General features: G+C 45.0%; 1 long non-coding RNA gene and 2 other non-coding genes across 3 annotated transcripts; all 3 read left to right on the top strand.

Annotated features, from left to right (window-relative positions):
• The first annotated feature begins 338 nt into the window (after nt 1-338).
• On the top strand, nt 339-495 carry LOC125549744 (U1 spliceosomal RNA). Its single transcript, XR_007301466.2, has one exon. It is a non-coding gene; the product is annotated as a U1 spliceosomal RNA (small nuclear RNA).
• Nucleotides 496-8,099: 7,604 nt separating this feature from the next.
• Nucleotides 8,100-11,494, top strand: LOC125546041 (uncharacterized). The gene is made up of 4 exons (XR_007300419.2): nt 8,100-8,911; nt 10,008-10,084; nt 10,702-10,778; nt 11,285-11,494. It is a non-coding gene; the product is annotated as an uncharacterized LOC125546041 (long non-coding RNA).
• Nucleotides 11,495-12,961: 1,467 nt separating this feature from the next.
• On the top strand, nt 12,962-13,123 carry LOC125549767 (U1 spliceosomal RNA). Its single transcript, XR_007301488.2, has one exon. It is a non-coding gene; the product is annotated as a U1 spliceosomal RNA (small nuclear RNA).
• The last annotated feature ends 9,263 nt before the right edge of the window (nt 13,124-22,386 follow it).

The raw sequence follows: 22,386 nt of genomic DNA, 5'->3' as shown, positions 1-22,386 counted from the left end.
TTAGTTTTCTTTTTTTGAAATTAATATCTTCTTTAGTTCAGAGCACGAGAAACCGAAGTCGACTAACGCCAGGAATCTCAAGGTGTGTGTATCTACGGCGTCCTGCAAGAGGCCGTACCTTGTGTTAATGGGCTAATTGTAACTGGGCCCTTCAATCCTTCGGCCTTTCTTTTAAACAAATAAATAGTACTGGCTAGCCAATGTGCGCGTTCGGTTCAGAACTTGAGATACACCTGGAGTCAGAGTAATAACGTTTGGCTTAGTCCCACACGGAAAGATTAACAGGATTGGCTCTCCAAAGATGAGTATATAGCTAGAGGGTAGGGCGACCTTTAAACATACTTACCTGGACGGGGTCTATGAGCGATCAAGAAGGCTCATGGCCTAGATCAATGGTTCACATTGCACATAGTGAGTGCGTTGATCTACCCTCTTCTTTGGGAGAGTGGAAGTCATAATTTGTGATAGAGGGGGTACGCGTCCGCGCGGCCCCTGCCAAATTATGAAATTAAATTTTATTGGCCAATTAAAAGAAATATTGTGTTAATCTTTTTTTCATTAAAACTCTGATCATATTTAGTATTTATAACAGATAAAGGAAGGTAGGAGTCCATAGTCTTTGGAAATGTCATCACCTAAGAATAAGAATATGTTGCAAGATTTGGCTTCATGCTTATGCCTACACGAACAAGCAAGTAGATTGAAGATTTATGCCAAAGAAAATCAACATTTTGACTGGTCTGTGCATGAGATTGAGGGGTGAAAAGCAAGCCGCTAGATTAGTAGTTTTTTTTACCATAATGAGCAGAAATTTTTGTTAGAGAAAGAAGAAACATGGTGCCCCGGTCAGTTAAAATATTAGCCTGTTTGTAGATTACTATCATTTGCACCAGAAATTTATAGCCGACGGGACTATGGTAAAAACAAGATACAGGTGAGTTCAGAGGCTTAGAGTTAGAGATTTGAGGTCTTACAAAAGACTAGTACACAGACATGTGCAGGTACCAGCAAAGTTTCAGCATGTTTGATTCATGAGAACCCATCCAAAAAATTACCAGAGTCCAGAGCAATGGCACCGTTTCATAAATCAGAGTGGCCAGCATTGGCAGATTTAATCATGAGCGAACTGTTGTGAGTTGGATGGTGACACAATAGGCAGTGTTAGTTCAACTGATGCATCATAAGTCTCGAAAATTGAGCATGGTCGACGCAGAATATTAGTATCAGTAGTGCTAACTCACCTTGGCTTAACCAGCTGGAAGGTTTCCATCCTGAAACATTTTGTGGGCATGGTAGATTTTCCTCTGAATGTCCTAGAAATATTTCAGCTGAATCTAGACGACAGTGGTCTCTCCAACAGTTCATACATGCATCAGGAAGTGTGACACATTGCAGGATTAACACAGACAGCTAATGAGTTTACCCGCGTCGACCAAGAAATTTTTTAGGTCTCTCAAATTGTTTTGAGAGGTAGTGAAGACATGTAAAAGGCTCCATTGGAAGTTCCATATTATTTAAGGTACGGTCGACTGCCCAGATTGTTATCTTTGTTCACCGGGGCACGGTGCATGTCAGAACTAATGACCCCCAATTTCAACAATTTTCACTGAGAGATACATACAAAATATTTGAGCCGAACCTTGGTCATGTGTCCCTGGTGCTTTAGGATCCCCATGTAAAGTTTACCTTTTTTCGAGCTTCATTACTTGCTGAGTAAATCTGTGCTTTGTGCATATGAACGGTGTGGTTACTCTATGTCATGACACAGTGGCATGTCTATTCTATAAATAATGATACATTTTGTTAGCTGGTGTTTGTGACTGACAAATCACGTCTTGAAGAATCTCGTGTGCCCATCAACATCGCGCTTTCCATGACATACTCCATTGAACATGAGTGGTGTCCACAACACCCAACTCGTCAGTCTGAGCAAGGCTAAAGAAATCATGTTGCTAGTAGAACATGAAAGTAAAGCGGATGTGCGAATTCCGATGACTTCCAAGCCTAAGCAACAAATGTACATGTGTTGCAAACTCTGTTGCCTCAAGGTATTGATGACATATGTTCATAGTCTCTAGATGAACGAGAATTTGAAGGCTATGGAACTACGAACATACGCTTATAGTTTGCCCATTATGAGTGTGAGGGCATCTCACTGCTTACCATTTTATCGGCTGGTGAGTCTATGTGTGTCTTCAATTTCAGCACATGTACTCGCTCCTTGTCAACTAGAAGTGGTTGCATTTTACATAGTTCGGTGAGCATTGATTTTTCTTTTCAAGTATATTAGGGGTCTACTTCAGCACCCTCCCCCCCCCTCCCCCCCCCCCCCCTCCCTCCCCGCCCCGCCTGTTGATGTCTGAGCCACACTAGCAAGGCCTACAAACCCGTAACAAAGGGGAGCCTGGTGGCTGCGAAAGCTAGGGTTCCCATGTGTCGCTCGTGGAAGCGACGCAAGGGGGTGGGGGCATAGACTATTCAATAGTTTATAATGGCTATGGCACACATTGTCGGTTTTGTGATCATGGCATAGTATTGTTGTGAATTGTCTGTTCAAACAATAGGTGAAGAGTAGGAAAGGTATTCATACTAACTTCGGTGATCAGCTTCAATCTTTGTTCGAAAGAACTTCCATAGAAAATGTTTACTTCTTATGAAATGTTTCGATTCAGAGGACTGTAAGTCTTAATAGTTCGATCACGCCTTCCAGGTTGGGGACCAAGTTAATCCCTTGATGAAGAGGATGGTTCACAGTCCTAAGTCCGTGTTTGCGCATTGTGCTTTGTCATGCCGACGATGTTTCTTCCAGAAGTTTTTGTGTGAAAATTTGTCGCACCGAAATATCTATAGGTACGAAATATATTTTCACAATATTCTTCCTATAAGTTATATTATTTTATCATGGAATCAGAGGAGGAAATAAACGTAAAATTGTCTATGGCAGTCACAAATAGTAATCACTTATTCACAAAAAAACACATAGTAAGGGCACCTCCAACGGCGACCCTCAAATTTTCTCCAACATCAGTTCACGGACAGGGGGACTAGTCAGCGGACATGGATGCGGGAGCGGGCCATGCAATGTTGCCCGCATATATTTCAACCATTCTTTGAACTAACCGGACGAAATACATGCAAACACGGCGGATTACATACAAACCGAATGACATTCATGCAAACATGGCGGATTTTCATTAGATTTCGAACATTTAGAACAAAAAACAGTTCCGACCCGACCCTAAACCTATCCTACGACGGCGTCCAGCGTCCAAGCCCTTGTCGTCCTCCATCCTCTGTCTCCATGAGCACTGGCGATAAGAGCCATGAAGTGAAGTTGCGGTCTCCGGCGAGGAACAGTAGAACACATGAGACGAACTGGCCCACATGGGACACAAGGCCCTGCCGCCTCCCGTGGCCTACTCATTCTCGGAGGAGTCCACGCCTTGTCCGTCATCGGTGGACTTGAGGTCCACTATCGATATGGTGGCACCCCCACTGGGCCGCCTGATAGTTCATCGGCGGTGCATATGAGGCGCAGCTGGCAGTGTTCCCGTCCGCGATCGCTTGCAGCTGCGCCTCCGCGGCAGCCGCTTCTTGGAGAGCGGTGGCTTGAGCATAGACGTCCACGTAGATTGTAGGTTGCTCTGCGTCAAAGTGGGGTTCGCCTCAGCCACGGCCTCCTCGCTCGTGTGCTCACCGTCGATGTGGCCCTCCGCTAGCCAGTGCTGCCCCAGGAGGAACTGGTTGTACCATTGTTCCTCCCGCGCCTGCTGGAACCCCGACATAGGTGCTGGCGCAGACTGGTCCTCCGCCATGTCGACATTGTAGTGCACCTGCACTTGCTCCATGGTGAAGACAGCGTGCATAGACACTGACTCTGGTGCGGTGTCGTCGAAGTCCATCTTCTTCGTGGGGTTGTCCTTGTCATCGGAGATCTCTGGCACGGCGGTTCTGCCAGGTGGCTGCAAGGGCGGCCACCTCGCGCTTCATCTCCACGGAAAGGCTCTCCCACAAAGCTTTGCCACCTACAGTCATAGCAGACGCGGTGCAAGGGAGGAGGATGTGGAGCGACTTGTGTTGTGGAGTGGAGCTAGCCAGGTGTGGCCGCCTTTAAATAGCGGATTCCGTTGAGTCCAGGCATTCGGGTGTGTCAATGTGCGGTGCCGAAGTGGGTTTCTAGGCCGGCGAGCCTTCTTAATGGCGGCGCACAGATGGACGGGGTATTGAATGGGTGTGGTAGATATCCGTCCCGTCATGTTCCGTCCAGTAGCGCGTCGCCCGCATTGACAGGCGCAAACACTGGGGACATGGTGTGGGCGGCGTCCTCAGTCAGCACACCGCTTTCGTGGCGGAGCTAGTGAGAGGCGGCGTCCGCTCTGGGCTGACTTCAATGTGAAGCGGCTGCTCTACAGCGGCATGAATGCGGGCAGCTGATGCCGGGTGGGAATGCGCGCGGGCGAGGGGGTGGTTTTGGGTGGGCTAGGGTGGTCAGAAGCGGGCATGTCTGTTGTCCGGATGCCGGCAAAGTCTCTCATGTTTGTGCCGGTTTGCGGGAGAAAGTGTGTCCGGACTACGTGCTGCGGACCGATGCAGGACCACATTGTATATCACAACACTTCGAAACCACGTGGTTCAGACGTAAGCGGAGGGTTTGAGGTTCGATGTTGGAGATGCCCTAATCACCTAGTGAGTCCACAAGGCAAATCGTATTGAGCTTAGTCACTAATACATGACCTACTACTTGTGTACATACAATCACGAGGCCATGTGCAGTCATGCATGCTACTGGCCGGATGCCAAAGGAGCCACCACCTGGTGCGTGGTCTTGTGATGTTTTGATCCTATCGGAACAGCTTGATCCGGCAAGCAGACACAAGGATGGCTATCGATCAAGTTGAGCTAGCTAGCAAAGTTCAACATGACAAGACATTTGGACGTGATCAAAATTTTAGTTTTAATTTATATCATACCCCAGCGCATCTCGAAAACACCTGCAATGAGCAGCAACAGTTAACGACGCAGTTCAGAGCAACGACAAGGCTAGGAACCGTTGGGTGTCCCTACGACATCCTGCAAGAGGCTGCCTTTTTCTTTTGGAAAACGTTTGGGTTCATCCGGATGATTTCTTGTCTCTGTAAACTGCGTCCTGTGCGCACCACGTGTCCCCTGCGGGGCCACCACCACTCCATCCCAGCCTTATCTACTCGTTGTGTGTCTTCTGCATCCGTTTTTTTCTTTTCCCCTTTTCATCCTCACGTGAGACTGCCAGAGAAGAGAATAGGCCATCCATCCCATGGCGAGCACTACCAACAAATCTGGGAACCGGAAGTGGACGCCGTCGACGGCCTTATAACGCTACTCTGCTCCGACACCGTCCCTGTTGCAAACATTGGGCGAAGCAGCCACCCTACTGTCATGACTCGCAGGAATCGCAGCCGCTATTGATGCAAGCAGGCGAACACTACAAGAAATATGTCAACTAGTGACCTTCTGTCAGTGACCCTGAAAGAATTGGTCATAGATCTATAACCATTTGAGACCAATTGGTCAAAAGCTGTTCGGGGGGCTCCAAACCCTAAACCATTGCGATCATTTTGGTCAGAAAGGTCGTAATTTCCTTACACGAAATGGTCATAAAGAAAACAGCACTGGTCCGCTGCCTTATCTCTAGTTGTTAACGACCAATATAGATGGTCATAGCCTTGTAAATTGTGGTGGGCTGTGATAACTAGGCGCCATCTCATCAGTTTTGCCTATGTGTCATGTCCATGTGCCAATTTTTGCCCCAGGTTGTGAAGCAACCTATATTTATGTCATTCCCAAAATTCCCAAAAAAACTCATAAATTTTTTGGGCCATATCTTCATCAAATATGTAAAAAAAACCTTCCTTGCCTAGTTCAAAAATAATTAAAAAATATTCATTTTCCTATTCTGTTCAGAAAAACACTTTGGGAAGAAGTACCACTTTGGCATGTCCAAATGGTATCCATTTTCTACAGTGCTTTCCTATGCCCAAATAACCATCCTCCACCAAATGCCAGCTCAATCCATTCATTATTTTAAGCCCAGCTTCAACATTCGTATTTATGTCCAGTGTGGTACTTTGCAAAGCAAGTATCACATAGGCTCCTCTTTTTGAGCTGAAAATTTGGGAAGACGGTCTTCTTAGTAACTGATCATCCTCAGCCAAAACTCACACCCATTATCCATGTGCATTTCCCGTGCCGCTAATCAAACACTTGGCTGCTTATTCATGTTGGAGCATCGATCGGTCTCCTCGTGAGAATCTTATGTTGTGATTTTCTTCCTAGCACCTATCTGGGGAGTGCCCAACCCACTAGAGATGCCTAGGCCGCCCAGAACACATGGCAACGCCACGGTCATGCGGTGACCACGTGGCGGGCATGCGAGTTTACGCGCTCTAGAGTTGGGGCCCTCGGCCACCGTCTAAAACTCGACGTATCGCCACCAAACCATTTATTTATGATTAAATATGTACTTATGTAACTAGAAATGGTTTTTGGAAAAAATAAAGAGCAAACTATGAGGCACCTACAGTTCAAATTTGACCCGTTTCCTACTGAATCGACGAGAATTTGTCTTTTTCATCAGAGGTGGATCAAAACTTTTGACACCCAACCATTTTTTCAATTGTGCATTAAATATGGCTTAGTATTTTATAAAATTGACTTGGTCCAATTTTGCAACAAATATATGGTAGGTCCTTCACAAAAAAAACTCATTTCGGGCACTCGGGAAATGGAAAATGAATTTTTCGTACAAAGAAAATGAAAACTCCCTTTGGCAACATTGTTTGGAATTCCAAGATGCACCCTTGTGCACAATATGAGATCATTTGAACAAAGTATGTCATGAATGTGGCCATAAGATTGATCATTTGGCTTGAAAGCCCTGAATCTTCACGCATGATAGCTCATTTCTGAGAACACTTTTTAAAATAATTGTCGTATTACAAGTTTATTATTTTTACTGGAAACTTGGTCACATATGATGACACAATGATGCCCGTTTTAAAATGCGGTCAAAACGGCGGGCTTGACCGTTCCTAACTAGTGGTTGAATCTTGGAAAACTTTTGATGTTTCTATGATGAAATAGATACTTATGTACCTAGAAATGATTTTTGGAAAAAATAAAGAGCAAACTATGAGGCAGCTGCAGTTCAAATTTGACCCGCTTCCTACTAAATCGGCGGGAATTTGTCTTTTTCACCATAGGTGGATCAAAACTTTTGACACCCAACCATTTTGTCTATTGTGCATTAAATATGGCCTAGTATTTTAGAAAATTGATTTGGTCCAATTTTGCCACAAATATATGGTAGGTCCTTCACAAAAAAACTCATTTCGGGCACTCAGAAAAATGGAAAATGGATTTTCCACGCAAAGAAAATGAAAACTCCCTTAGGCAACATTGTTTGGAATTCCAAGATGCACCCTTGTGCACAATATGAGATCATTTCTCTGAATTTTTCATGTGAAAAAGTAGAAGAAAAACAAAAGAATGCCGAGATAGATTCTTTTTTGAAACATAATTTGTCTTTTTGATGAGAGGTGGATCGAAAGCATTTTACATCTAAAGATTTGGTCAACTGTACATAAAATAATGTCTTATAGTTTTGGAAAATGGAGTGGTGCTGTAAACATTTTTGGCACTCCGAAAATAGAAAACGATTCCCCCCTTAAAAACTCATTTCTCATAACAATTTTTAAAAGATATTTGTCTTATTCCAATTCCAAGTTTGTTAGTTTTCCTAAAAACTATGTCACGTTTGTTGACACAATGAGAATGTTTTTTTTTGAATTTCTCATATCATAAAACTGTTTATATGATTCAACACCTTTTTTTGAAAAAATATGGTTCAACACCTTATTTTAAGTCGATTACGACCAATTTAGAAAGTCATAACGTGTACTGAATTTTTGATTGGTCCATAGACATGTCACGCGGATCGTGCTGAAACGCCGTCGGATGCTCTCGGATCCGATGGCAGCCCTTTCTCCCTCACCCCCTCCCCCTCTTTGGCTCAAAAAAAAAAGAAAAAGAAAAAATAAAACTCCCTCACCCTCTCACCCCACGAACCCTAGCGCTCCAGATCCGCCACCCACCTCACGCGCCCACCCACCTCACTCTCCCCGCGCCGCCGCCCCCAACCCCACTCCCTCCCTCTGGATCTCGACGCGCCGCCGCTCCCACCCCACTCCTCCGGTGTTCCCCTCACACTCTCATCCGCCTCCCGTCCCCTCGGCGGCGCCGCCTTCCCCATCGTGCTCCCGATCCAGATCCCTCCTCTCCCCATCTCATATCCTCTCCCCTCTCCCCTCTCCCCACTCTCAGATCCAACTGGCCCGAGACGGAGGCCGTCATGGACATGGTCGCCACCATCGACCGCGAGTGGGGGTCCTGGTCCTCTCCCTCGTCATCCTCGGCGGCGGCATCTGCGAGCGGTTCCTGGAGTGGCCGGTCATCGCGCTGGAGGCGCTGCTCCCGGCGCTATCCCTCGCGGGGCTCGCGGGGTCCCTCTGCCGTGTCTTCATCGTCTTCTCCTTCGTCGTCACCAACCGCGTCCGGACCTCCCCCAAAGCCGCACTCCTCCTCCCTCGTCCCCATCTCCTCGCCGCCAGCATCCAGTCCCAGGTCGCCAGCATCCAGTCCAACGACTTGTAGTGACACCAAGGCCAAAGCTGAGCGGAGATGGAAGGATACAACTTTGCCACCGGCGAGGCTTAGGGTCTTCGTCTCCGGCCAACCTCACGCCCCCCCCCCCCCCCCCCCCCCCCCCTCCCGGCGGTAAGTGAGGCGACAGTGCCTCCCTTCCTGGTGCCCCGGCCAAGTTCACCCTTTGCTCGCCGTGGCCGCCGCTAAGTAGACCCCCGGCGGCGACGACGAGGTAAGCCAAACTGCAGCCAAGTACAGTATGATTTATTCTCCGCGTACATGAGATTAATCCTCAATTAAGCATTGCCATCTTGAGATTATGGCTTTGAAATTGTCTGATTTGATCTGATGCTTGGATCTACTGACGGATGTGAAGTGTGGCACTGCCCATACAGATTCTGTTGTGCCTAGTAGCTAAATTAGAAGACATTTGTGTGATTTGGTCTGCAGTAACATACTGTATTAGTTATGCTTGGATCTACTGACGGATGTTCCCTATTCCCTGTTCTTCATTGTTTTGACAAAATATCTGGAATTAATTTGCATTGTAGTTGTTGGTAATCTTGTTAATGGGCATATGCTCTTGCATAGAAGTTACAATAATGTAGGAAGTCAACATTCCTTTTGTGTGAGGATCTCCTGAAGTGAACATGACACCTTTTAATTACAACATTTTCTTGACCGTGGATACATCTAGTTGCAGCTTAATCAACAACACTGCCTATCTGTTTCTCCATACATCTGGGATGCAATTAGATCGACTAGGAAAGTTGGGGTCATTTTTCGATCCCTCTGATACCCTTATACGGCAGCAGAGTATGTATGTTCAGTTTGGTTCAGGCCACTTGTTCTTATCAGTTAATACTTAATACCACTTAATTGACAGAGTTGGCTATAGCAGTCACAAGTGTTCTGAACTTTGTACTTTACCATTGTGTTTGGAGAGTTTTCAAGTGTTTTGGTAGGTGCTTACTGCTAGCTGAGTGGACTAACAGTTTAACTAATACATCAGAAAGGTTGCTACTGCATTTACGTTGGTGGCAGTGTCCTGCATTGATCGATGGTGCAGCCATATACCCCTGCCAGTACCTGATTGTTCTCATTCATTATTGTGCAGCAGCGCCTTCTTGTTCATATCCATTTTTTTCAATTAATGCCAACATGTACAAAATACCCCTGCCAGAAACTAAGAATGTTCATAGTAATTTGAAAAGTATCTCATGCTTGATTCTTATACACTTGCATACACATCCCTCCTCCTCCTCTTCTCTTCTTCTTCCTCCTCTCGTCTCCCCCAATCCGATGTGTGCGTGCATTTATTTTTGCAGGTTCGTGAAGAGGCCAATCTGGTGTTGTGAAAGAAGGGGGCTGGTCATGGAGAAGATCCCACGGCGAGCTCCTCAGGGTAGGTTATCCCACAGACCTCCTCAATTGGGATGTGAAGATGCAGAACTTCTGTTTGTTCGGGAGCTACTTTATTATGTCAAATGCACCAGATACTTACAATTTCTGTTATGATCTTGTGGCTGGGCTAGAGCAAAAAACAGAGTTGCATATGATTTCTAGGTACTAGTAGTCTAAAATGTTGGCATATCTAGTGTACTGCAGGAACCTGTTGTAATCCCCCCCCCCCCCCCCCCCCCTAGATGGGGGATTAGTTCAGCTGTTATGCAACCAAGAACCCTTCATATATACTGCATGTTGTTGTTTACTGAAACCAAATAAATTATCTACATGAAACAGAGCTTAAAATTTGCGCCGAAGATCACCATACTAGTATGAGGTGCCTTTTGCATTTCTCTATTTGTGCTGCTATTAATATGGCATGCATTGTCTGTGTTTAAATTTTGTGCTGCTGCTTCAGATCACCAAGGATTGCTCGTACCTTTTTATGTCTTGTGTACTAGCGTTAAAATCTTACAGCAAAATACATCTTTATTTTGAATAACAGTATATGAGATTACAAGAAATTATATGGTTTGAAATATTTTGGCGCTGACCTTGTTCTCAATTATTTTGTAGACTGCTTTCAATGGGGGGAGAAGCTTAGAGAACTTCAATTAAATAGAAGAACTATCCATGATTTCATTGCTGTGAAGGTGATTGAGTTGGTGTTCTATACGAGTTCCTTATTTACTTTGATGGTTCTTGATACGTGAACTGTTTCATAGGGCATAGTTATCCATGTTGCATTCCAATTACTTATTTGACTAGATGCTTCAAATGATGAGGCTAGTTGATTATCCATGTTGCATGTGAATGGGTTGAGTAGATAGAATTGGAGTGAGCAGATCACTGTAGGACTAAGGAAAAGTCAGAAAGTATGTGTAGGAAAATATAATCGTTCTTGCTCACTTTGCAAACATGACGAGTACTAGAAATTGTCCCCTTTCACTAATATTTGCTATTTGCTGATGTTTATGTCTTTTGCTTGATCTATTATGATTCATGCACACAGGTTGGCTAGAAATAGCCCTGGTTATAGATATTTTTTATTATGTTATACATTAATGTATGCTGTTATTATTTGTATGTGTGATGCTTTCAGCCTGTTTTACTGTTTCCTCCTCGATAGATCTATTCATGTAATGTTCTGTTCTTGTAGGAATTCAAGTTGTCGCACCTGGAGAACTTGCCCATCAGAGGGAGCAATGAAGACATTGTTAAAATAGTACCAGATGTGCTCCTACGTGTTGAACAATGTTATGTAGTAGTGAGATAAGGCAAATTATGTAGACATTGTATTCCTGTGTAATGAAATTTTGTATTCCCTGTGTACATGTTGCTTTAATGCCTGATTGTGAAAATTACTCAATTGCCATGATAGTACCGGGCCTGAATAGGCCACGAGACATACCAAGGTGGTACAAACGTGGTTTGGGGTGAAAAGGCCATGGACCAAACAATATTTTTCTGGAAGGACGAAAACTAATAAGAAATGCATTATAAGAGGCCATGGCCTAGAAATAAAAAGGCTAAAATGTGGGCTTGGCCCATGTAGTTGACCAAATTAATAAGGAAAAAATATTCTAAAAAGGCTGAATTGTTGGGCTTGGCCCATGTAAAACACCGAATCAGACCGGGCTGATTCTTGTGCCACATCAGCTTGCCACGCTGGATGCCTACGTGGTCTGGGGAGGTTGCTAGTGACCAAAATTTTGGTCGAAGAACCAACGACCTTTTACAGAAGGTCGTTAATTTCAATTTACGACCGTCAGCTTTTGACCTTCTATTTTTGGTCACAAAAAGGTCGCAAATGAACAAATATGACCTTTCAACGGCCAATAGTGAGGGTCACAAGTTGACATATTTCTTGTAATGGAAGGTCGACACCGGCAACGCTACGGCGCGGTTGCAGCAAGGTCGGCAGGAGGGCATCTCTGGCCAGCACGGCTGTAAGGTTCCCGCTCGCCACTGCCACACCATGCCGCAATCCATGTGTTTTGCAGCAGCACCATTGCTGTGACGGACCATCTCCCTTAACTCCGGCCGTCGTCACCGGCGGTGTTGCGTTGCAACGCGACTGGCGCTACCAGTGAAAGAGGCTTCGGTGAGCATGCCTGACGCTGCAGCTTTTTTACAAACACACCACTGCTACTCTAAGGGTGGTCGTGCGGCTGATCGGAACGGTGTGTTGGGCCATCTCCCTCAACTCCGGTGGAAGCATAGACGACGCTGCAATGGAGCTTCACCGGACTCCGTCGGTGCTGCGTTGGAGCTCCACCGGGTTGCAATGGAGCTTCGCCAGAGGCTGGACTCTGTCGGTGCTGCACCGGAGCTTCGCCGGGTTGCACCGGAGCTTTGCCGGACTCTGTCAGTGCTCCATTGGAGCTTCGCTGGGGCAGCAATGGAACTTCGCCGGACTCCGTCGATGCTGCGTTGGAGCTATAACACGCTGCACTATGCTGCAGTGGAGCTTTACCGGGGTTGCTAGTAGCGCGGCGTTGAAGCTGGTCTGCTATCGTGGCGTTGGTGCATCGAATGGCCATCAACACGTTGATCTGACAGCTGGGTAGGCGGACGATTTCATAGACAAATCATCCGGCTGATTCGTATCATGCGCCTTTTCTTTTTCCGAGAAGATCGTGTAAGAGGCTGGCTTTGTATTAATGGGCTAGATGCAACCCAAGCCCGAATCCGTCGGCCAATGTGTTCGGTTGAGAACTTAAGATAGACCAGGACCGCAGATCAATTAAGTTTGTTTTAGTCCCACACGAAAAGATTAAAAATATTGGCTTGGGGAAGACGATTATATAACTGGAGGCTAGGGCTACTTTTGAGCATACTTACCTGGACGGGGTCCATGGGTGATCAATAAGGCTCATGGCCTAGATCAATCGTTCACATTGCACCTAGTGAGCACGTTGATCTACCAGTCTCCCCTTCATGGGAGAGTAGACGTTGTAATTTGTGTTAGAGGGGGTATACGTCTGCGCGGCCCCTACCAATATAATATGAAATTATAACTTTTTGTTGAATCTTCTAGTTATCAAATTCAGCTTTTGTGTTTCATTTTGTTTATCCTCGGTACAATCTTTGTTTTGAATACAATCTAAGCCATTAAACTTAGTTATATGAAATTTTATGATGAGGTAGCAGATAGCCTGCGCAGGTACCATGAATTTTCAGCCTGTTTGGTTCATGAATTCCGGAGAATTATCAAATTCCAGAGCATCGTTCATGAAACCGAGGAGCCAACATTGGAGGTTTATGTTGAGCGAACTGTTGTGAGTTGGGCCCTGAAAATTTTAGGAGAGTACGGCCACACAATAAGAGATGTTTGTTAATTTTTCAGAGTTGATGCATGATAAGTCTCTAAAAATTAGCATAGTTAAATGCCTGCTCGCCGAAACACAACTATCAATGGTGCTAACTTAGAAAATGGCCCTGGCTTATATAACTAGAAAGGATTCATTGGGCCTGAAACATTTTGTGGGCGTACTATATTTTCCTCTGACTGTCTTGTAAATATTTCAGCTAACCTGAGGCAGATGAGTTCCCTCAAGCAATTCATACATGCAGTAGCTGATGCTTCATATCAGGGTCAGCACCAAGAAGAGTTCAACTCTGGAAATGTTGGGTGGCATAGACATGTAAAAGGCTCCATTAGAAGTTTCATACTCCCTCCATCCTGAATTACTTGTCATAGAAATGGATGTATCTAGACGAATTTTCTAGATACATCCATTTCTACGACAAGTAATTTGGGACGAAGGAAGTATTATTGAAGGCACAATTGATTGCCTGAATTATTATCCTTGTTCACTGGGCCGACGAATTTTCACCAAATGACACAAAGAAAATCTTTGAGCCAAACTTTGGTCACGCGCCCCGCTGCTTTCGAGCCTCCTGTAAGGTTTACCTTATTCCTAGCATCAATAGTTGCTGAGCAAACGTGTGCTTTGAGCTTATGAACAGTGTAGCTGCTCTGCATCATGACACATTGACATGTCTAGTCTATAAATCATGATACAATTTCTTTGCCGGTGTTTTGCTCCCCACAATTCGTGTCGGGAAGAATACTGTGTGTCCACCAACATCGTGTATTCCTTCATTTTGGACAAGAATGTCGTCTACAATACCCAACTTGGTCATTCTGAACAAGGCTAAATGTACCAAGTTGCTCGTGGTACATAAAAATGAAGCTGAATAGTGGATCACTATGCCTTCCAACTCTAAGAAACAAACCTCATGTGGTCCAATCTCCCACCCCTCAACGTAGTGATGATGTATGTTCATGATCTCTAGAGGATATAAATGTGTGGCCTGGCCATTGTGAGCGTGAAGGCACCTCAATGCTTTTTTTATTGTTTTTACAAAAGGAGGATGACCCCCGACCTCTACATCTGGACGATGCATGCAACTACTTTATTAATTGTTCACACAAGACCTTACAAAGTAATACAACAGTAAGACTAAAGCCACCATCTAGGCGACATTTGTCGCTACTCCTATCCAATTGATAAAGGGATGTTGATAGTCTGGGCTCAATACCAAACAGACCTCGCAGCCAAACCTAACATCTCACACTGCTGTGAAAATCAATGGTGAGATCGGCCCTTACTTCCCCACCCTCTGTGGGGTTAGACAAGGCGACCCCTTCTCCCCATTCTTATTCAATATGGTGGTGGACGCGCTTGCCACCATCTTGGATAAGGCTAAGGCTGCGGGGCATATTTGTGGGATCACCCCCCACCTGGCCGGCGGCTCCGGGATCTCCCTCCTCCAGTATGCCGCCGACACCATTATCATAGTCGAAGGCCCGGATTCGAACATCTCTAACCTTAAGTTCCTCCTCTGCTTCCAACAAATGTCTGGACTCAAGATCAACTTCGACAAGAGCGATGTGATGGTGATGGGCTACTCTCCTGTTGAGTCTCTGAACATTGCCAACCGGCTCAACTGCCGCTTGGCTCCTTCCCCACGACCTACTTGGGAATTAGCGACGCTCGGCTTACCGTCGCTGACCTGTGTTCGACTGTTGCCAAGCTGCAATCGCGCATTGAGCCATGGCAGGGTAGGTGGCTGTCTAAGGCGGCCTGGACAATCCTCATCAACTCCTCCCTCTCAAGCCTCCTCTTGTTTCTCATGAGCTTCTACAACCTTCACGAGACTCTGCACCATGAGATCGCCAAGATCCAATCCCGCTTCTATTGGGTAGGCGACAATAATAAACAGAAATACCATATGTTCAGCTGGCCTGACATCTGCAAGCCTCGAGAACAAGGTGGCCTCGGTATCATGTGCTCTAAACGCATGAATATTGCTCTTCTATCCCGCTGGCTCTAGCGCATCTCGCAAGGTCACGGTGGCCTCTGGTTAGACATCATCTGGAACAAGTACCTGCGTGGGCAACCCCTAGCCTTCTGTCAGCGCACTAGCAGTTGCTAGTTCTGGCAGTCGGTCGTCCAACTTCTCCAAGTCCTCCGCATTGGGACCTCCCTCTCGGTTGGATCTGGGGCTGCAACTTTGTTCTGGTTTGACCGGTGGGCCGGTGACACCCCCTTCGCGACGCGCTCCCCCGACCTCTTCTCCATCGCCGCCGACCCCCAGATCTCGGTTCAGAGGGCCCTTATTGACTTAGGGTGCCTCGCATTCCGTAGGCCATTTGGGCCTCTGGATGCTGCCGCTTGGCGTGAGTTGCTTGATTGCGTCACTCTCCATGAGCCGACATGGACGCTGGCCCGGATTAGGTGAGGTGGCGCCTTGAGCCGTCAGGCCAATTCTCCACCAAGTCCCTGTACCAGGCCATCGCCCCCTCCACCGCGCCTCCCCACTTACGGCGGTGTGGTCCATCCGCCTTCCACTAAAAATTCTGATCTTCATGTGGCAGTGGATTCGCGGACGGACCCGTCCGGGTCGAGGTCCGCAAGAGCAATGGCCCGGGTTCTGGCCTATGCCCTCTTTGCCGTGTCCCCGAAGACTCGAATCACATCTTCTTATCATGTGTGTCCGTTCAACTTGTCTGGAGCTGCTTTAGGGAGGTGGTGGGTGGGAATTGGTGCCACACTAACTTCCCCGACCTATTTGCCGAACTCCAGAACTCCCCTACCCTCTCGCCACATTAGGTGGCTTGAGATTGGGGCTATCGCGTGGACTCTCTAGATGATCCACAACAAGCTTGTGATCCAGCGCACTCCTCTTCGACGGGCTACTGACGCTCTTTTCAAACTGTCTGGTTACTTGCAGCTTTGGCGGTCGCTTAACCGCCCTCAGGACCGGGACACCATCTCCGCCTTCATCGCCGACCTTCACTCGATGGTCATCCGTCTGTCGCCGCCGCCCCCTCCGCCACCCCCGGAGCCAGACTAGACGCCCGCTGTGCGCTCCGGCGCGCTCCGTCGCCCTCTTTTTTTCCTTTTATTTGGGCTTGTTGAGCTGTGCCCTCAGCAGAACCTTCTGTACTTCCTCTTGTGTAACTTGGGTGTGTGTGTGTGTGTGTGAACTAGTCCATGTTTGTGCGCTCCCTAGCAGTTTGCTTTATTTATAAAGTGGGGCGGAAGCCTTTTTTGATAACCTAACATCTAAGACCTAAGGTCCCATCCAGGACGCCTGCCGGGTATGGGTCATCCACCGGTCCGGCGCACTCCTCAACCAGGACGCGTGCCGGGTATGAGGCCGCCGCAGCCACCTGCCACCAATCCATCTTCAGAGTTGTACTGCTGCATCTACCTTGCCCGGTCTAGCTGCCGTCGATGCCACCACGACGCCAGACCACGTCACTCTCCTGCGCGAGTCCATCTCCGCGCATCGGACGCTGAGTCACCAGAGCGCCATGCCGCCGAGACCCGCCGCCATAAATGAGTGAGATGACTGATACGTCTTCGTCGTATCTACTTTTTCAAACACTTTTGCCCTTGTTTTGGACTCTAACTTGCATGATTTGAATGGAACTAACCCGGACTGACGCTGTTTTCAGCAGAATTGCCATGGTGTTATTTATGTGCAGAAAAAAAAGTTCTCGGAATAGCCTGAAACTCCACGGAGATTATTTTTGGAAATAATAAAAAATATTGGCGAAAGAATCAAGGCCAAGGGGCCCACACCCTAGCCACGAGGGTGGGGGAAGCACCTGCCGCCCTGGGCGCGCCCCCTGCCTCGTCGGCCCCTGGAGTTCCACCGACCTCAACTCCAACTCCATATATTCGTGTCCGGGGAGAAAAAAATAAAGGAGAAAGATTCATCATGTTTTACGATACGGAGCCGCCGCCAAGCCCTAAACTCTCTCGGGGGGGGGGGGGGCTGATCTGGAGTCCGTTCGGGGCTCCGGAGAGGGGAATCTGTCGCCGTTGTCATCATCAACCATCCTCCATCCCCAATTTTATGATGCTCACCGCCGTGCGTGAGTAATTCCATCGTAGGTTTGCTGGACGATGATGGGTTGGATGAGATTTATCATGTAATCGAGTTAGTTTTGTTAGGGTTTGATCACTAGTATCCACTATGTTCTTAGATTGATGTTGCTATGACTTTGCTATGCTTAATGCTTGTCACTTGGGCCCGAGTGCTATGATTTCAGATCTGAACCTATTATATTTTCATGAATATATGTGAGTTCTTGATCCTATCTTGCAAGTCTATAGTCACCTGCTATGTGTTATGATCCGGCAACCCCGAAGTGACAATAATCAGGACCACTCCCAGGGATGACCGTAGTTTGAGGAGTTCATGTATTCACTATGTGTTAATGCTTTGGTCCGTTACTCTATTAAAAGGAGGCCTTAATATCCCTTAGTTTCCAATAGGACCCCGCTGCCATGGGAGGGTAGGACAAAAGATGTCATGCAAGTTCTTTTCCATAAGCACGTATGACTATATTCGGAATACATGCCTACATTATATTGATGAATTGGAGCTAGTTCTGTGTCACCCTATGTTATGACTGTTATATGATGAACCACATCCGGCATAATTCTCTATCACCGATCCATTGCCTACGAGCTTTTCACATATTGTTCTTCGCTTATTTACTTTTCTGTTGCTATTGTTACAATCACTATAAAACACCAAAAATATTACTTTTGCTACCGTTACCTTTTGCCACCGTTACCACTACTATCATATTACTTTGCTACTAAATACTTTGCTGCAGATATTAAGTTATCCAGGTGTGGTTGAATTGATAACTCAGCTGCTAATACTTGAGAATATTCTTTGGCTCCCGTTGTGTCAAATCAATAAATTTGGGTTGAATACTCTACCCTCGAAAACTGTTGCGATCCCCTATACTTGTGGGTTATCAAGACTATTTTCTGGCGCCGTTGCCGGGGAGCATAGCTCTATTCTTTGAGTCACTTTGGATTTATATCTGTATGGTCACTATGAAGAACTTCAAAGACGCGAAAACAAAAATTTATCCCTCAACTATGAGGGGAGGTAAGGAACTGCCATCTAGCTCTGCACTTGATTCACCTTCTGTTTTGAGTAAGCTTGCGACACCTAAATCTGCTTCTGCTATTAATTCTGATATGTCGCATATTATTGATGATGCCACTTCTGCTATGCATGATACTTATGATGAACCTACTTCTATGCTTGATACTACTGTGCCACTTGGTGAATTTCTTGATGAACAACTTGCTAAGGCTAGAGAGAATGAAATTATTGAAACTGATAATATTGATGAAAGTGATGATGAAGGCTCTCCTAATAAATATGAATTGCCTGTTGTGCCTGAGGGCTATGTTATTGATGAAGAAACTAAAAGAGACTTTCTTTGCATGCAATGATAGAAGTGATCTTAAGAAATTATTAGCTAAGCTTAAACAAAAAACTTTGAATGCTAGAATGAAATATGATCATGCTTATGCTACTTCACCTATCTTTGTTGCTGATAGGGATTATGAATTCTCTATTGATCCTGATATAATTACTTTGGTTGAATCTGATCCTTTCTATGGCTAAGAATCTGAAATATTGTGGGCAAGGTTGGAAAAAGCGGTAGGCGTAAGCGAGGCGGCTGGCCTTCGCCTAGTGCCTAGGCGGTGCCTAAGCGTCGTAGGCATGGCCTAGGCGGTAATATAGTTTTTACTCATAGTGTATTTTATGATTATTATATGGGTGTTGATATTAGTTTAGGGCATATAAATTAATTAATTACCGTCTAATGTCATTAGAATATAACCCGTTTGGCATATCAATGCAGTATGTGGCATGATTTCTTGCTTGGGTAGGTAATTCCTTGCTTGCCCTGCCTAGACCTCCATTTATGCCCTAGGCGAGGCGTTGGGCCATTGCCTAGCGCCTAGGCATGCCTAAGCGCCTCCTAGGCACTGCCTTTTCCAACAGAGATCGTGGCACATCTTACTAAATTAAATGATATAGCCACCCGGTTCACTAATGATGAGAGAACTCGCTACTTTTATATCCTTAAAATATTTCCTTCTCATCAAAGGGTGATGCTAAGATATGGTTTAATTCTCTTGATCCTGGTTGTGTGTGTAGTCCCCTGGATATGATTTATTACTTCTCTGCTAAATGTTTTCCTCCTCATAAGAAACAAGCTGCCTTAAGGGATATATATAATTTTATGCAAATTGAAGAAGAGAGTCTCCCACAAGCTTGGGGGAGGCTTCTCCAACTACTTAATGCTTTGCCTGATCATCCTCTTAAGAAAAATGAAATACTTGATATCTTTTATAATGGACTAACCGATGCTTCCAGAGACCACCTGGATAGTTGTGTTGGTTCTGTTTTCAGGGAAAGAACACCGGATGAAGCTGAAATTCTATTGAATAGTATGTTGACAAATGAAAATACTTGGACACTTCCTGAGCCAGCTCCTGAGCCTATTCCTAAACCAACTCCAAAGAAAAGGGGTGTTCTCTTTCTCAGTCCTGAAGACATGCAAGAGGCAAAGAAATCCATGAAAGAAAAGGGTATTAAAGCTGAAGATGTTAAGAATTTACCTCCTATTGAAGAAATACATGATCTTAATTTACCGCCTATTGAAGAAATATATGGTTTTAATCCATCACCTATTGAAGAAACACATGGTCTTGATAACTCTACACTGGTAGTAAAGATAAATTCTCTCTATAGATATGATAAAGCTGAAATCCCTCCTACTAAGTTTGCTAGCCAATGTTTGGATGAGTTTGATAACTTTATGGTTAAGCAAGAAGACTTCAATGGTTATTTTGGTAGACAATTGAAACAAAATGCTTATATGATTGAACACTTGGGTGATTATATGTCTAGAGTTAAAGGTGAACTTAAACTCATTAGTAAGCATGCTTCTATGGTTACCACTCAAGTAGAATAAGTACTTAATGCTCAGAATGATTTGCTCAATGAATTAAATAGTAAGAAAAATGATAATGATGTTAGAATTATGACTAGAGGTGGTAAAATGACTCAGGAACCTTTGTATCCTGAGGGCCATCCTAAGATAATTGAGCAAGATTCTCAGAGAAATGATATTGATGCACCTAGTCCTTCTAAGAGGAAGAAAAAGAAAAATGATAGGACTTTGCATGCTTCTAGTGAACCTGTTATTGACACACCTGAGAATCCCAATGATATCTCTATTTCTGATGCTGAAACACAATCTGGTAATGAACATGAAACTAGTGATAATGTTAAAGATAATGTTCATGTTGATGCTCAAGCTAGCAATGATAATGATGTAGAAGCTGAACCTGCTGTTGATCTTGATAACCCACAATCAAAGAATCAACGTTATGATAAGAGAGACTTTGTTGGTAGGAAGCACGGTAAGGAAACAGAGCCTTGGGTTCAGAAACCCATGCCTTTTCCTCCTAAGACATCCAAGAAAAAGGATGATGAGGATTTTGAGCGCTTTGCTGAAATGATTAGACCTATCTTTTTGCGTATGCGTTTGACTGATATGCTTAAAATGAATCCTTATGCTAAGTACATGAAAGATATTGTTACTTATAAAAGAAATATACCGGAAGCTAAAATTTCCACCATGCTTGCTAATTACACTTTTAAGGGAGGAATACCAAAGAAACTTGGAGATCCCGGAGTACCAACTATACCATACTCCATTAAAAGAAACTATGTTAAAACTGCTTTATGTGATCTTGGAGCCGGTGTTAGTGTTATGCCTCTCTATTTATATCGTAGACTTGATTTGAATAAGTTGACACCTACTGAAATATCTTTGCAAATGGCTAATAAATCAACTGCTATACCTGTCGGTATTTGTGAGGATGTGCCTGTTGTGATTGCAAACATTACTATTTTAACGAACTTTGTTATTCTTGATATTCCCGAGGACGATAGTATGTCTATTATTCTTGGAAGACCCTTTTTGAATACTGCAGGGGCTGTTATTGATTGCACCAAAGGCAATGTCACTTTTCGTGTTCATGGTAATGAGCATACGGTACACTTTCCGAGGAAACAACCTCAAGTCCACAGTATAAATTCTATTGCAAAATTTTCAACAATCACTATTGGAGGTTTTGAATTTCCTCTTCCTACTGTCAAGAAGAAATATGATATTCTTATTGTTGGGGATGTGCATATCCCCGTTGAGGTAACCTAGTGTTATTCGAAAATTCTCCGGTTCCATGTTATTCGGAATGAGTTTGTTAACAAGACCTGATCAACCTTGTTAGTTGATTCCTTTTGATGATCATGAGATGGATGAATTTAGAAAACACAACTCTCTGTACCCTCTTTTTACTTTCTATTATTTATATTAAATAAAGAAAAAATAGTAATTTCCGTCTGTTTTCTGAATCATCCATGCAATAAAAAAATACCCCGAAAATAAAAGTTCTCCAAATGCCCTAAAATTTAAATATGATTTTTTCTAGAATATTTGAGAATATCTGGCACTGAGAACACATCAGGGGGAGCAAGCACCTAGCCACGAGGGTCCAGGGCGCGCCCACCCCCTGGGCGCGCCCCCTGCCTCGTGGGCCCATGGTGGCTCCCCTCCACTTATTCCTGCACCCACACACTTCTTCTTCCCCCCAAAAAAATCACAACCCAGCTCAAGCACGAGTTCTAGCTCATTTTGCTGCGATTTTCAATCTCCTTGCTCAAAGCACCTCTCACAAAACTGCTTTGGGGGATTGTTCCTTGGTATGTGACTCCTCCATTGGTCCAAATAGTTTTTGTTCTAATGCTTTATTCATTGCAAATTTGTGCTTCCTAGGTGACCATGTTCTTGAGCTTGCATGTCAAATTTATATGGACAAAAGTAGTTTTAATGCATGATATATCCTCTAG

This window comes from Triticum urartu, chromosome 3A (genome assembly GCF_056163025.1).
Source record: "Triticum urartu cultivar PI428250 chromosome 3A, HENAU_Tu73, whole genome shotgun sequence".
In the NCBI taxonomy this organism is placed as follows: Eukaryota; Viridiplantae; Streptophyta; class Magnoliopsida; order Poales; family Poaceae; genus Triticum; species Triticum urartu.
Note: the sequence above shows the minus strand (reverse complement) of the source record. Positions and strands in the feature narration are given on the sequence as shown.